The sequence below is a fragment of the Monodelphis domestica genome, chromosome 2, assembly GCF_027887165.1.
Source record: "Monodelphis domestica isolate mMonDom1 chromosome 2, mMonDom1.pri, whole genome shotgun sequence".
Lineage (NCBI taxonomy): Eukaryota > Metazoa > Chordata > Mammalia > Didelphimorphia > Didelphidae > Monodelphis > Monodelphis domestica.
In genome coordinates, this window is record NC_077228.1 from 456,237,518 (window position 1) to 456,252,682 (window position 15,165).

At 38.3% G+C, this 15,165-nt stretch overlaps 1 long non-coding RNA gene across 1 annotated transcript in view; it reads right to left on the minus strand.

The window, feature by feature from the left end:
• LOC107648881 (uncharacterized) overlaps positions 1-14,644 on the minus strand; it is a 136,695-nt gene extending 122,051 nt beyond the window's left edge. The window contains exons 1-2 of the long non-coding RNA XR_463206.2: positions 14,308-14,644; positions 8,614-8,704 (exon numbers count right to left, since the gene is read on the minus strand). This is a non-coding gene — a long non-coding RNA (uncharacterized LOC107648881). The remainder of the gene's footprint in view (positions 1-8,613; positions 8,705-14,307) is intronic.
• Positions 14,645-15,165: the final 521 nt, after the last annotated feature.

Here is a 15,165-nt window from a genome sequence, read left to right on the forward strand (position 1 = left end):
CAACTCTCCAGTTCTAGAACCATAATCAAATCAATGCCACCATTGCTACTGGAAAGAGTATGTCAGCCTATCTCCCAATGGCCATCCCCACCATCCCTGTAACCTCTCAAAAGTCTTAAGAGATTTATGGGAAACTAGAACTCCCCTCCCTGATTGTGTGTTGTCTCCTTCATTCGAATGTAATCTCCTTGAGGCCAGTAACTGTCTGCTTTGGGGTTTGTATACCCAGTACTTAGTACAGTGCCTAGGACATAGCACTTATTAATTGCTTTGTTCTTTCATTCATTTGCCATTCAACTGTTTTCTTTCATCAGAACTATAGCTCATCATTAAAACTTAAATATAATCACTAGAATGCCTAATTGTATTTAAATAGCTAATTCATCATTTAGAGTAAGATTTGAAAAGCAGAAACAAATATCATTAGCTTCCTCACTAATTTAAATTAATTCATTTCAATAAACACTAAAATTCAACTATTAATTAATGCCTACTCATAGGGAAAGGCACCACATTATAGTATTAGAAAAAGTCCAAGTCAGGAAACTGGATTACTCCTGACTCTGCCACTAATTAACAATTGTGATTTTGAACAAATCACTTCCTTTTTCTGTGTCTCCCTACCTACATCTGTAAAATGGGGTATTTAGAATAGATGCTCCCCGAGGTCCCCTCCAGCTCTCAAATTTTATGGTTCTGATTTGGATATAATAGATGGCTTAGAGTTGAAAGGAAATGGCTTAGGGCCGAGGGGCAGACAGCAAAGCCCAATCATAAGGGAACTTTACAATTATTACACTAATTCTAGCTGACACTGAGCACAGTGTCTGGTAAATAGTAAGTACTTAATGCTAGTGGACTAATGGATTGATTTCCAAATTTCCTCACTCCCATTTTGAAATTAAAAATTTTCATATTGCCTTAGCAATAGTTCTTATAGGCTACTGACTTATTTAAATAAGATTATCCAGGTCTGGGTACAAATTGATCTTCATAAAACTTGGTTTTTTAAAGACTTTTAAAGCAGACGATAATACATAATATACATAGAATACACAGAAAATAGAAATGTGAAGAAATCCTGGTGAATTTGTCAGAATGTTTTCTATGAGCTGAAGAGACACATTTATACATCTATATGCACATATACACAGAAGAGATACATCTATACATCTATATGCACATATACACAGAAGAGATACATCTATACATCTATATGCACATATACACATATTTATATATGTTCATTATGGTCAACATATGTGTTCATTACTGTGCTGCTTGGCTAAGATAGGCCAGCAGTCAGGTAGCCTGCCCACAAGACATCTACCTGATCAAGGCAGCATAGCACCTAATATACATATAGATTTTAACATGCATAATGAACATTTCCCCTCACTGTAGGGGTGGCTGAGAACAATTTATTCCAATGGCCATAATGGTAACTAAAGCAAGGGCAATGGAGCCCTTAAAGCTTGAACAGACATCAAAGGCTTCAAGGTTATCCACTGCATCCCAAGACATCACCAGTCATCTTGACTTTTGTCCTATTACTGGACTCTGATGACTGGAAGAGAGAGAAAGGCTAATGACTTTGTGCAACTCTACCTCATTTAAAATCAATTCACTCACAAGTCAAGATATCACCTCATAATGTTTCTAGTTCTCTTTGAAAATGAAGGATATGAGAGCAGATATCATAGATAGATACGGATATGTCATATAAATTATATAGATATAGATATATGAACTAAAAAGCCCATTGTGATTATAGTCTTCCATGGAAGAGCTGACCATAAGGTTCTGATGGAAGGAATTTCTTCCTTGTGGTCATCCACAATATCACCATTTGATTTAGTTTTCTTGCAGAGAACTAACATCTATCCATTTGAAACAAGAGCAACTGGAAGACAGAGATTTCAATGAGGAAAACAAAGAAGTAGAAAAACTCCTGAAGACAGTGACCAAAATTATTATGGGATTAATTATGAAGAATAGCTGAAGGAAAAGGAACGAATTCTAGTCTGTCAAAAAGGAAATGAATGAGAGGGATATTTCCAGTGATCAATTTTCAGTTTGGGGACTATTTGTGTGTTCTTTTCTGGAGGCAAGATAATAAACCAAGACATTACTTTGTTCCTTTGAATGAATCAATCAGTTATAGAATGTGACTTGGTTTTAGCTGTAGAAGGATTCAAGTGAGGGACAGAGCCAAGATAGTGGCTTAGTAGCAGCAAAAAATTGAAACTGCTCTGAGCATCCTTCAAAACCAAAGTGCCTCAAAAACCAACAGCAAGACAGAGAGAGGGGCTCTCCTCCAAAAAACATAAAAGGTTGGTAGAAAGAGTTTATTTTCATGGCATAAAGGGGAAAAGGAAATAAAGTTGCACACAGAGGAGTGCTGGCCAACCACTCCCCATTGACTGCACCAGGTTCCAAACCTGGACATAGGCCAGCTTTGGGATCCTGGGACCCTGTCTACACCAACAACAGATCATCCTATACTTCACACTGACCTTTTGAATCATCCCCAAGCCCTGGAATCAGTCCTGCAGTGAGGCATGGAAGTCGATAGCACTTGGCCCTTTCAAACCTACATTGCAGTGAAGCCCTAGTACCAGGGCAAAAAAGTTCAGAAGGCTGAATCCTACAAGCCATCAACAGAAGAGACAGAACCAGTAGCTTTCAGAACTCTCAGTCCATGGTCAAAAAAAGGTTGGGAAAATAAGCAAATATCAAAAGAAACACCTAACCATAGAAAATTTCTATTGAGACAAAGAGCAAGGTACAGAGTCAATAAAGGATGATAAGATTCAAGCAAACACATACAAAATTTCAAATAAAAATGGTAATTGGTCTCATGTGCTGGAAGAACTGAAAAAGGAATTCAAAAATCAAATAAGAGAAGTAGAAGAAAGATGGGGGGTGGGAAATGAAAGTAATGCAAAAAGAAAATAACAGCTTTAAAAGCAAAATTGGTCAAGTAGAAAAAGAAGCAAAAAGTCCAATGAAGAAAAGTGTTCCATGAAAAGTAGGATGGACCAAATGGAAAAGGAGGATCAAAAAGTCATGGAAAAATGCATTCTTTAAAAATTCGATTGGGGGGGGGACAGCTGGGTGGCTCAGTGGATTGAGAGCCAGGTCCAGAGACAGGACATCCTGGGTTCAAATCTGGCATCAGACACTCCCTAGCTATGTGACCCTGGGCAAGTCACTTAACCCCCATTGCCTAGCCCTTACCATTCTTCTGCCTGGAAATTGGAAATTTCCTGGAAATATTGGAAACAATACCTGGTATTGATTCCAGATGGAAGGTAAGTGTTTTTTTTTAATAAATAAATATTTTAAAAAATTAGAATTGGGCAAATAGAAACTAATGACTTCGTGAGACATCAAGAATCAATAATACAAAATTTAAAAATGAAAGAATAGAAGAAAATATGAAATTTTTAAAAAACTGAAAAAAGAACTGACCAGAAGAGACAATTTAATAATTATTGGTCTGCCTGAAAAGCAAGCTCAAAAATAAAAAAGCCCAGACATCATGTTTCAAGAAATTATCCAAGAAAACTGCCCCGATATTCTTGAGGAAGAAGGTAAAATAAAAATTGAAAGAATCCACAGATCACCTCCTGCAATAAATCCCCAAATGACACCTCCCAGGAATGTTATAGCCAAATTCAAGAGCTCCTAGGCCAAGGAAAAAAATGCTGCAAGTAGCCAGAAGAACCATGGAGCCCTAGTCAGGGTTACTTTGGAATATGATATTCTGGAAGGCAAGGGAATTGGGTTTACAACCAAGAATTACCTGTCCATCAAAACTGACTATATTCTTTCAGAGGAAAATATAGTCATTTAATAAAATAGAGGGTTTCCAAGAATTCCTAAAGAAAAGACTAGACTTAAACAGAAAATTTGGTTTCCAAATACAAAATTCAAGAGAACCATAAAAAGGTAAATAAGGAGAAAAAAATTTAAGGGGTTCAATAAGGTTGAATTGTTTATATTCCTATATGTAAAGATGATATTTATAACTATTAAAAGTTAGAAGTATATATACTCAGAGGGGGTGTTAGTAAGCCATTTAGGATGATATGCAAAAAAATCAAGGGATAAAAATGGGATTTCACTAAGAGAAATGGGAAGAGAGAAGTAAAATGGGGTAAATTATATCACATAAAGAGGTGTGGAAGGGTAGAAAACTATTATAGTGGAGAGGAGGATGATGATGGGTAATAATTAAACCTTGGTCGCATTAGAATTAACTTAGAGAGGAAAAAATTGCCAGATTCATTGGGATATAAAATCCTATCTTATCCTATAGAGAAGTAGAAGGATAAGAAGAAGAGTGGTGGTGAGAAAGGGAGTAATATAAGGGAGGGGGGTGGAGGGAGTGATTAAAAGAAAAACACTGATGCAGAAGAACAGAGTGAAAGGAGAAAGGGCAGGATTGAAAGAGGAAAACAAGATGGAGGGGAATACACAGATGGTAATTATAACTGTGAATGTAAATGGACTGAACTCACCCATAAAATGGAAGCAAATAGCAGAGTATATTTAAAACCAGAATCCTACCATATGTTGTTTACGAGAAACATGTTTTAAGCAGGGAGACTGAGCAAAGGTAAAGAACTGGAGCAGAATCTATTGGGATTCAACTGAAACAAAGAAGGAAGGAGTACCAATTGTGATCTCTGACAAAGCTAAAGCAAAATTAGATATGATTAAAAGAGATAATTATTTGAAGAGATAAGGTATGCATCTTGATAAAAAGTAGTGTACACAATGAAGTACTATAAGTACTCAACATATATGCACCAAATTGTATAGCATCCAGAAGGACTACAAGTGCTATCGGTGCCCTCTAAGTTTGGTGCCCTGAGGTAAAGTTCTAGTTACCCCATTCTAAGTGCAACTGTAATATCACAGATGGATAATAGGTAAGTCTAATGTATTGTTTCCATGAAATACTTTATTTTATGTTCCTAGGCAATCTTTGATATCTGTGACCTACACTTTGAAAGAGATATGAAATGCAAACTATAATATTAGTAAATCATCTGCTAGGAATCCTGTGACACTAGATAACAAGGGAAACTAGGTGGCATGGTGGATAGTGTTGAGTCTGAGGTCAGGAAGACAAGAGTTCAAATATGGCCTCAGATACTTCCTAGCTGTGCAACCCTGGGCTAATCATTTAACCACTTTGCCTCAGTTTTCTCATCTACAAAATGAGCTGGAGAAAGAAATATCAAACTCCTCTGGTATCTCTGCCAAGAAAACTTCACATGGGGTCATGAAGAATTGGATACAGCAGAAAATTACTCAACAACAAAGATTATGAGGAGTTGGAGAGAATATTGTTGTATCATCCTTTTCAGTCTTCCATTTACAAGTACATGAAAACTCTGGGCTAGGGAAAAAACACAATTGATCACATCTTTATGACCAGTGGAAGCAATGTGGTGGAATAAAAAGAGTCCTGTTTCCAAGGTTGGGAGAATCTGAGTTACTAGTTATGTGAACATGACCAAGAGTCTTCACATTGCTGAGCCTTAGTTTCTTCATCTGTAAAATGGGGATAATAATAACACCTGCCTCACAGAATTATTGTGAGCAGCAAATTAGATATATTAAGTGCTTTGCAGATCTTAATGATGACATCATCTGTTATTTTTTATAAATAGTAAAGGGAGCAACATATATTCTTTACCAGCCATTGGCACTGTTCAGTCCCTTGTTTCCATTTTTCACACAATAATAGAAGGGACAAGGGAAAGATTGAAAAGACATTTCCTTCCAAGGGACAAAAACCACAGTGACAACCCCAAAAGCCACACTCTAGCCGGCCACTTTCCAAACTTTACTCAACTTGGTGGATACAAAGCAGCCGTCTGGCATTGTTTGACTCCAAGTTTTTTACATGGGGAAATGGAGTAGTGTTAGCAGTGTTTTGTCTGCAATAAATAGAGTGGAGGAAAATACTAGCAGCCTAACTGCAATGCCATGGCTGCAGTAGAAGCCCAAAGGCAGGATTCATGAGACAGACCCACTTATCCAGAGAGTGTAGGCAGGGGGTCTGCCAAAGGCCACCTGATGACCTTTGGGAGCTTTCCTGATTCCAGGTGAACTTTTCCATTGAGCTTTTTCTTCCTTTGTCTATAATATCAGCAAAGCCTAGTAGATAATCAACCAGTCAGCCAACCAACATTTATTAACTACCAAGTGTGTATACAACATGAAATAAAGGGGAAGAGAGTTGAATATTATTCTCAACTTTGCCACTCACTCAACTTGAGACTATTAGCTAGTTCCTACCCTTCTCTGGGGCTTGGTGTCCATCTATTCAATGAGTCCTTTTAGTCTTTGATGCCCACCTGAGGATATTTAAAGACACATGGTACCTTTCAATAAAGTCCCTTGAGTTTAGGCAGCTAGCAAATAAAAGTATTTTAGTAACATTTTGATAGCCTTTTATTGTTGACAGAATGACATCTTTTCTCTCATTTGATCCTGGCAACAATCCTATGAAGCATGCAGAACAGGTAATATTCCCATTTTAAAGAGGAGGAAACTGTGGCTAAGAGAATTTAAATTATTTGTCCAAGGGCATACAGCTAGTAAGTGGCAGATCTGGGATTTAAACCTACATCTTTTTGTTCCCAGGCTCTTTCCACTGCACCACATACTGAAACCTCTCCTGCTGCACAGAACAAGGTTTAGGCATCTGTCAATGTTTCCTGTCTGCTGACACTCTTCTAGTCCTTCCTCTCTTTTCATTTTGAAGGAGCAAAGAAATAAATGTCATGGGAACTCCTGGCAATACCAAGATATCTTAGGTATCAGGGACTTATGACCTCAGATTACCAAAAACTGTGAGATCCACCCCCAAAGAGAAAAAAGCTCAGAAAACATTGTCAGGGTTATAATTTTTGCTGATTTTGTGACAGTCCCTTCAGTATTCTGTATGTCTAAGATCTCAGGCAATTTACAACATAAAAAATCTCCTAGCGAAACAACATTTCAAATCCACAGGGAAAACTATCTGAACACAGCCATACATACCAATGTAACTGTCAGAAAGTGGTACAGCAGGTCCAACCCATGACCACATCAGTGCATCGGTACAGGACAAGGGCAAATAGCATGTATGTCTGCCAGAAAATGCCAAAGCCCTGATGAATAAAGTTGAGTTTAACAAATTCTCAGCTCTCTGACACTCTATATTCCCCCAATCTAAGACATCTTCCTGGCCTGATTCCGCTTCTCCAACCACCTCCCTGCTTTCATCTCAACGCCATGGATCTGAGGGCTCTGTAGAAACCCTGATTTACATTTGCTTGAATTCTGATTAAGACCCTTCCCCTCCTCCCTAGATGTGAATGGTCCAAATCATTGACACAAACCAAATCCCTTGCGAAAGATAAATTTACTTCTGTATCTAATCTATATTTATTCTGTATTTACTTGTTTATATACCTATTGTCAAATATATTAGAATGTAAGCTTCATGAAGGAATACTACTGCACCATAAGAAATGCTGAGCAGGTTAATTTTAGAAAAATTTGGAAAGATCTACATGAAATAATGAAAAGCTAAACAAGGAAAACAAAGAGAACATTATATATAGTTACCAAATTAATATTTGAAGAATAACTTGAGTATATCCACCTCTAGAGAAAGAACTGATAAATAGAAACCCAACAGACATAATTTATATATACATATATATATGTTATTGTCAGTTGATGCCTTCTATTATTCAGAGAGATCAGGGAGGGGATGAGATGCTTGTGAATTAATTTTTTATAGTATGAGTAAAGAATTTTTTAAAAATCCTTACCTTCCATCTTGGAAACAACACTGTATATTAGTTCTAAGGCAGAAGAGTAGTAAGAGCTAGGCAATGGGAGTAAAGTTACTTGACCAGGGTCACATAGCTAGGAAGTATCTAAGGTCAGATTCAAACTGAGGACTTCCCATCTCTGGGTCTGGTTCAAATAAAGAAATGTTTTTTTTTTTTTAAAAAAGAACACAAGCTTCTTAAAGCCAGTGTTTTGAAGGGTTTGGGTTTTTTTTCCTTTTTTTCTTTTATCCCCAGCACTTAGCACACTACCTGGAATACAACAAACACTTCATAAATGCTTGTTAATTGATTAATTATGACAAAAATCAGCTAAGAACATCAAATTCTCAGCTCCATCTTATTCTGCATTAAACTTCACATATGTAGTTCTCTCTCTACACATACATCTGTAACTATATCATCATCCATCTTATAAGTGAGAACAGAGTTCTTGTTCTCACATTTTTTATAAGTTATCTATAGGCAGCCTCAGAATGAAAGGAAGGACAATGACCTTGTTGGGATTATTTGCAAAAGTGGCCCCAAAAATCAATGGACAGGATCTCCAATGATATGGTAAGCCCCAGGCAGGGTTAAAGACAAGCAATGCTTCCTAGAAATGACAGATGTTGGTAAATTTCATGGATGGAAGAAGCAACCTAACTTGGCACCCAACTTATGAGTGACAGCCACTCAGATCAGTAAGGTAGAATCCAGTATTTTTAATCATAATTATAAAATTTCTGGGACAGTTTATCCCACTTACTTGAATTCTTTAAGAAATGATCAAGATATTGCTGTAATCTGATGACGCCTGATTGGCTCTTGTGCTATATGTTTTTTTCCTCTTAATTTTTCTGAAAAGGAATATAAGCATAGAATATTATCACTCTATTAGAAGGTATAGAGACTGCCCAGGTAGATTCTTGAACCACAAATTCAGAGACTGGTAGTCCCAGCTCTTAGAATGACTTGTGATAAGAAGCAGAGTCACTCTGAATTATGCCCTTGATTTCTCCATGAGGGCAATAATAATAAGTTAACATTTATATAGCATTTACTATGTGCCAGGGGGATGTATAAGGTGTATATAATATCTAAAACAGCTAGTGTGAGGACTTCCTGAGCCCTTTTCAGGGATGTTCATCCACCTTTGATGTCTAATCTGTCATCCACTCTCACTCGTGGCTCCAAGAAGTATATGCAGTGGCTTCAGCTTGATACAAACAATCTCAGCAGACAGGATAAGCAAACCAGGTTGAGAGGCCTCCTGTCCATGAATTAAGAGGATGCCTACCCCAAGCATGTAAAGACTTCCCCTGGTAGAATGGGCAGATGAAAACAATTTGTTCCAACAGTCATGGAGGCATCTGAAGTGTGGAAAGCACCTAGATCTTGGTCAGACATTGGAGAAACCAAAGTCATCCACTGCTTCCCAGGACATCATCAGTGATCCTGACTTTTGTCTTGACTCTAGATTTTGATGACTCTGGAAGAGAGAATGAGGCTGACAACTTTGGGCAGCTCTGCCTCACTTTCACTCAAAAGTCAAGACTTCACCCAAGATGTAATTGGTCCTCTTCAAAATGAACGACCAACAGCTCTGCGCCAGGCACTATGCTAAAAACTTTACAATTACCTCATTTGATCCTCATAACAGTCCTGGGAGGTAAGTGCCACTACTAACTTCATTTTATAGTTAAGGAAACTGAAGCAAACAGAGGTTAAGTGACTTGCCCAAGGTCACCAATTAATAAGTATCTGGGGCAGTCACAAGTCAGGTGAGTGCTCTATCCACCACACCATCCAACTGCTTCAATAATATTAGACTTGACATTAAGGTAGTTTGAGAGCTCCAAAGGCACTTTACAACATTGTCTTATACTTCTACCCAAAAGAAGAAATCCAAACAGCAAAATAAGCCCCTTGCTAATAATACCTTGATTGTAACAGCAATCAGACTTTCATGACACATTTCTTCCAAGAAGATTGAAGCCCTAGAAAGTGAAGCCAAGGCACCAAAATCGAGAATAAATGAAACCTACTTTGTTCAGTCTTCTACACTATATTGTATATAATTCCTGCACTATAAGTGGTATATTAAATGCCATTTTTCACAGATGTGTTGAGAAGTTAGCCTAGCTCCAGTACAACTAGCCAAAGGAGAACTACCACTCATTTGTTTCTTGAAGTACTGTAAGGACTGTGGAAGCAGGGGAATCTCTATAGTGTATACTAAAAATGCATCTAGAGATGATCTGAGTGATGGAGGTGGGGGAAGGAGGAATTTTTTGCTTGGCTGTTGGTTTCCTTTGGCAATCAATAATTTAAACCTAAGCCATTACAGCTAGCACAACTGTTCTTCCTTAAAGCTCATTTCTTTTGGAGATCTCCTGAGTTAAAATGGCACCTGTTTAGGAGCTCTCCTTTAAGTAAGAAAGGGATCTCAGTACTACCAAAGAAGATACCCTTTCAAGGTCTAGTTACTGATGGGACATGCAAGGTTGGTGATGCATGTGTGGTCCTAATTTTAAATTCTTTCTCATGGGAGCAGTACAGAGTCTCCTGCATTTATCTTCAAGTGAAAAAGGGTTCACGTTTCCTTCCCCAAAAGGAGTCATGATTCAGAAACTCATCTGCATATTCACAATGTCAGTCTGCCCCCCTGCCGCAGTTAACAAAGCACTAAGATCATTATCATTAAATAATACTTAATGATATCTTTGGTATACAAAGATAATGTTCTTGCTTCACTAAGAGGAGAGGAGTTGGTGATGTCTGAATGTGAGTTTGCAGTCATTGTACAAAAATGGTGCTGATCTACACGTATTGTCTACCCTCTTGTGATTTATTTTTTTATATATTTATAGTATGCATGGCTGATGGTAGGAATACAGTCTGTGACTCTCCTATGGAACAAAGCTAACTAGTCCTCAGGGAAATTGAATCTACAATGTGGGAGCCTTATTAGCATGGCATGCTAGCCAGCTCTGTCAAAACAGTATTTCACTCCCCTGCTCAAAACCTTTCAATGGCTCCCTGTTTTTGATCTGGTCAAGTCTAAACTTATGTCTGGCTTTCAACTCCCTACCCCAAGTTCTTTCTCCAACAGCTCCTCCCTTTTAGCCCTACCTCACAAGCTGACTCCATTCTACCTCTCCAACACTATTTCCCACTGCTTCCCAACACAGCACCCTCTGCTCTAGTTGGATCAATTATATCATAGTCTCACAAACACACCTTACTTATTCCTACTTCCTTGCCTTCTTTTGTGTTATTTTCATCTCTGGGAATATCCTTTCTTTTTCCTCTTTTCATAATTCTATTCATTCTTCAGGGACCCAGATCAATTCACACCTCCCGGGTGAATTCCTTCCTGACTTCCCAAAAGAATGTAAGAATGTCAAGGATATTTCATTTTTTTGTTATTGTATTCCCCGTGACTGGTACAGTGCCTGGTACATAGTAGGAGATTAATAAATACTTGGTGTTGATTGGTTGATTTTTTTAATTTCTGGTGGACCTCTTAGAATCCCTCATTTCTTTCAAAATTCACTTCAAACATCACTTCTTATATAAAAAGCAGGCATATATTAAGCCCTTTCTTGTGTACTTACTAAATGTTCCAAGCACAAGGTCCTGAGAGCTTTTCCAATTTTCCAATTGTCCCACCTGCTAGTGCCTCTTTCCCTTATCTCCCCCAATATATTGCTTTATATTTACTTTGTATATACTTATATGTGTACAATCTGTCTTCCCTGCTGAAATGTAAATCCATTGAGGGCAGGAATTCTTTTATTTTTGTCTCTAAAACCCCAAAGTCCAACAGGAAGTCTGGCACATAGGAGATACGATAAATGTTGTTCATTAATTCTATCTTGTCTGTCCCCAAACTCATTGATCTTGTTCATTTCCCATAACGTGTGCATTTCACTGTATTGATGGCTATTCTCTTACAATCATTACTTGGCTCTTACCTCCATTGGAAGCCTCTAATCTACCCTTCTCATAACACCAGGTAGAATCTTTTTGGGGTCAGGCAATCGATTTGGCAGAATATTGAAACTAATACTCTAGAATAGCATTCCCAAGAAAATATTCCTTTGTCTTCATTCTCCCTACTACAATAAGTAAAGAGGGGGCAATGAGCCCTTTGGGGCAGGTTGAGAGGACTAGGCTCTCTCCCCCTTAGCCCTGGATGTGGACCACCTATAAACAAAAGAAGATTTTAAGGAACCGATTATGCACTTTCAATTGTATAAAATGGAAGTTGTACTAAGCTCCACAGTCATGAAATAATAAAACCCCATTCACTGTCCTGCAGGAAATGACAGAAAGAATGCACTTCCAAGCAAGAGAACAAAAAAAGAGATGGGGGCTACATGTTTTAATCAGGTCCTGACATAAAAATTAATTAGAAGAATTTGCGACCACAAGCAGCCAACATGGGCACTTCCCATGGCTATCTGCCCAGAAGCTTTGCTCTGCCCATTTAGAAGTATCAGTCATTATTTCACTGATGACATTCAATGGTCATTGTACGAATGGAAAATAACAAGAGTAGTTTAACCCTTCCCTTCCACTCAGAGGACCTATCTCTTCCAGAAGAGCAAACTTCTTAAGCTTCCTGTTTGGCCACATGTAGACTACCTGTGTACTAGCAAGAGAGGCATTCTTCCTCCCCCATGTAAATGTGCAAGTGTTTACATGTGCCCAAACCTCCACATGCAGCTAAAAGAATCAGGCACCTTGAGCCTCAGACTCTCTGAGGACTGTCATTCAGGGCTTCTCAGTGGGGTCTGTCACCTCCATAGGAAATTGAGAAAATACAAGTGACCCTAATCATTGGACAAAAGATACCATCAATGAGATTGAGTTATGTCCAGAAGAGGAGGGCTAAATGGAATGGGAATGGCGATGGACTTTGTGGAGGAGGGTGATTTTGCAAATACAAGGTAAAGGCTACAAAAGCCCGGGCTTGCCTAGACGGAGATCTTCAATGTAATTTCATTCGGGACCTCAAGTTGAACTCCAACCACACATCCAAATGTGAAAGGCCAGGGCATTATCCGTTAAGCCGCCCGGCCTACTGGAAAATCTCCTCTGCGTTAATGCTGAAGAAAAACAAAAAACAGATTTCTCTGGGAGCCTCGCCAACCCTGAACATACCACATGCTCCACAGTGGGCAGGGTAACATGCCACACCACTTGTTGGCAATTACAGGCAGGCAACTTGTGTTTACAAAGGATGCTTGGACGACGGCAGGCTGCAGGTTGACAGCATTTCGGAACTGCTCCCAGACCATGAAAAGTTGCATTGCCTCTCCTCATTGCTCATCAGGCAAGCCAAGCCCTCATACCCCCTACTCAGCCAGTGGTGAGGAATATCAATAAAAGCCCTGAGAAGCAAAAATGGAAAAGCCAGTCTGCTCTTCCTGCTCTCAATAGCTCCAAGTCAATCAATATGAATTATAATAATTGCTAACTTTGATATAGCCCTTTAAGGGTTGAGAAGCACTTTACCTACATGATATCATTTGATTAGCATCTACTTTGTGTTGGGTATTCTTCCTGCTAATCTTTCTGTCTCTCCTATTTTGACTAATAAAAAAGATTTCTGAGAACTCGTTTGCTGCCCACCCATTTCAAGTAGTTTTGTGGATAAACTCCAGAGCCATAAAATAATTTAGATGGTCTTTCAGAACTTGATGACCAATAAATAAGTAAAAGACTAGAATTGACTTGTTCTTTCAAAATAAAAATAGCCTTTTTGCCCTCCCAACCAAACTGGGTATAGCATTAAAATATCTCAGACCTTTGACTTCAAGCTAACTTAGAGATTTATTTCTATTGCAGAGCCTAGAATTAAGAAGACTCATCTTCCTGAATTCAAATATGGCCCCAGACACTTATCGGCTGTGTGACTCTGGAAAAATTGCTTAACCCTGGTTGCCTCAGTTTCTTCATCTAAATGATGAAATGAGCTGGAGAAGGAAGTGACAAACCACTATGGGATCTTTGCCAAGAAAAGCCCAGATGGGTCCAGATAGAGTCAAATATGACTAAAACTACTGAGCAACAAGCAAGATGTATAACTTTGGAAGTAAAGTTCTAGGATTAGGAAAATAGGGAAAATATCCTAAGAATCAAATTGTCTCATGGTTGGAGCTCAGTTCCATATAAAGTTAAGTGAGGAAAAATACAACATAAGGCTATACTTTCTTTCATTTAATTCATCAAGACTGCATCCATTTGAACTCCCAAATGCTTAAGACTTCCCTGACTACTACAACCCTTACTGACTTCAGACCTTTCCAAACTCTGAAATCTACAACCATTTAAGGAAAGCCATTGCCATAGAGAGCTTTGTGGCAAATGATTACAGGAAATCTCTAGCAGTAAAAAAGGAAAGGAAGGACAAAGTTGGCCAGAACTAGTAAATAATAACCTTCACCTTTACCTGAAGAACTTTGAGTACAGGAAAATGAGGAAATGTTGTCAGATTCCAGTTGCTTAATTCTGTATTACATCTCTGTAGAAATGAATAAATTCCATCTTTCATCTCTGCTTTTCAATTCTTATGTTCCTTCAACATTCAGATCAGGTGCTATCACCTCCATGACAATTTCTTTAATCTTCCATGACCTCCTCAACTCTTTTTCTCCTGAAATGATTGCCTATTTATATATCTATGTGCATGTTTCATCTCCCAGTAGAGTATCAGTTCTTTGAGATGAGGAATAGTTTTTATTTTGCCTTTATATATTCAGTTCTTAGCACGAAGTATGTGCTAGACACTAGGGTTCTTCAGTTTATGATCTCTCATTGATGAGGATAATCACCCCACTGGTACCAATTGTGACTCATCCATGCCTTCACATTCTATGTGACTTATGACCATGGCATCCCTTCCCAGAAGATCTGCTCAACAAATGGGAGCTTTTCTCTAAATCCCTTGACATTATGTGATTGCTAATGGAGAGACAGTAAAAACCAAACTATTTTATTTCTCTCTTTCATATAGTATATTTTAAATAACTATTTACTGAATTTAACTGTTGAATTTCAGCCTGATCCTAAACCACATCTTTTTGCTCACCACTTTCAACTTCCTTCTCAGCCTTGGTATTAGCCCTGTTTCTATTCACCAACTTTATACCACTAATAGCTTCAAAATCCTTGTCTCCATTTTGAACTAGTTTATCATACAAATGCATGGGAGCTCCCTAGCCATGGTCTTTCCTTTGTTTCCTGGCCAGGCAGACTCCATCCTGTTCCATAGAATATATTCAGATGTACAGTAGAATGTGAGGCAAGT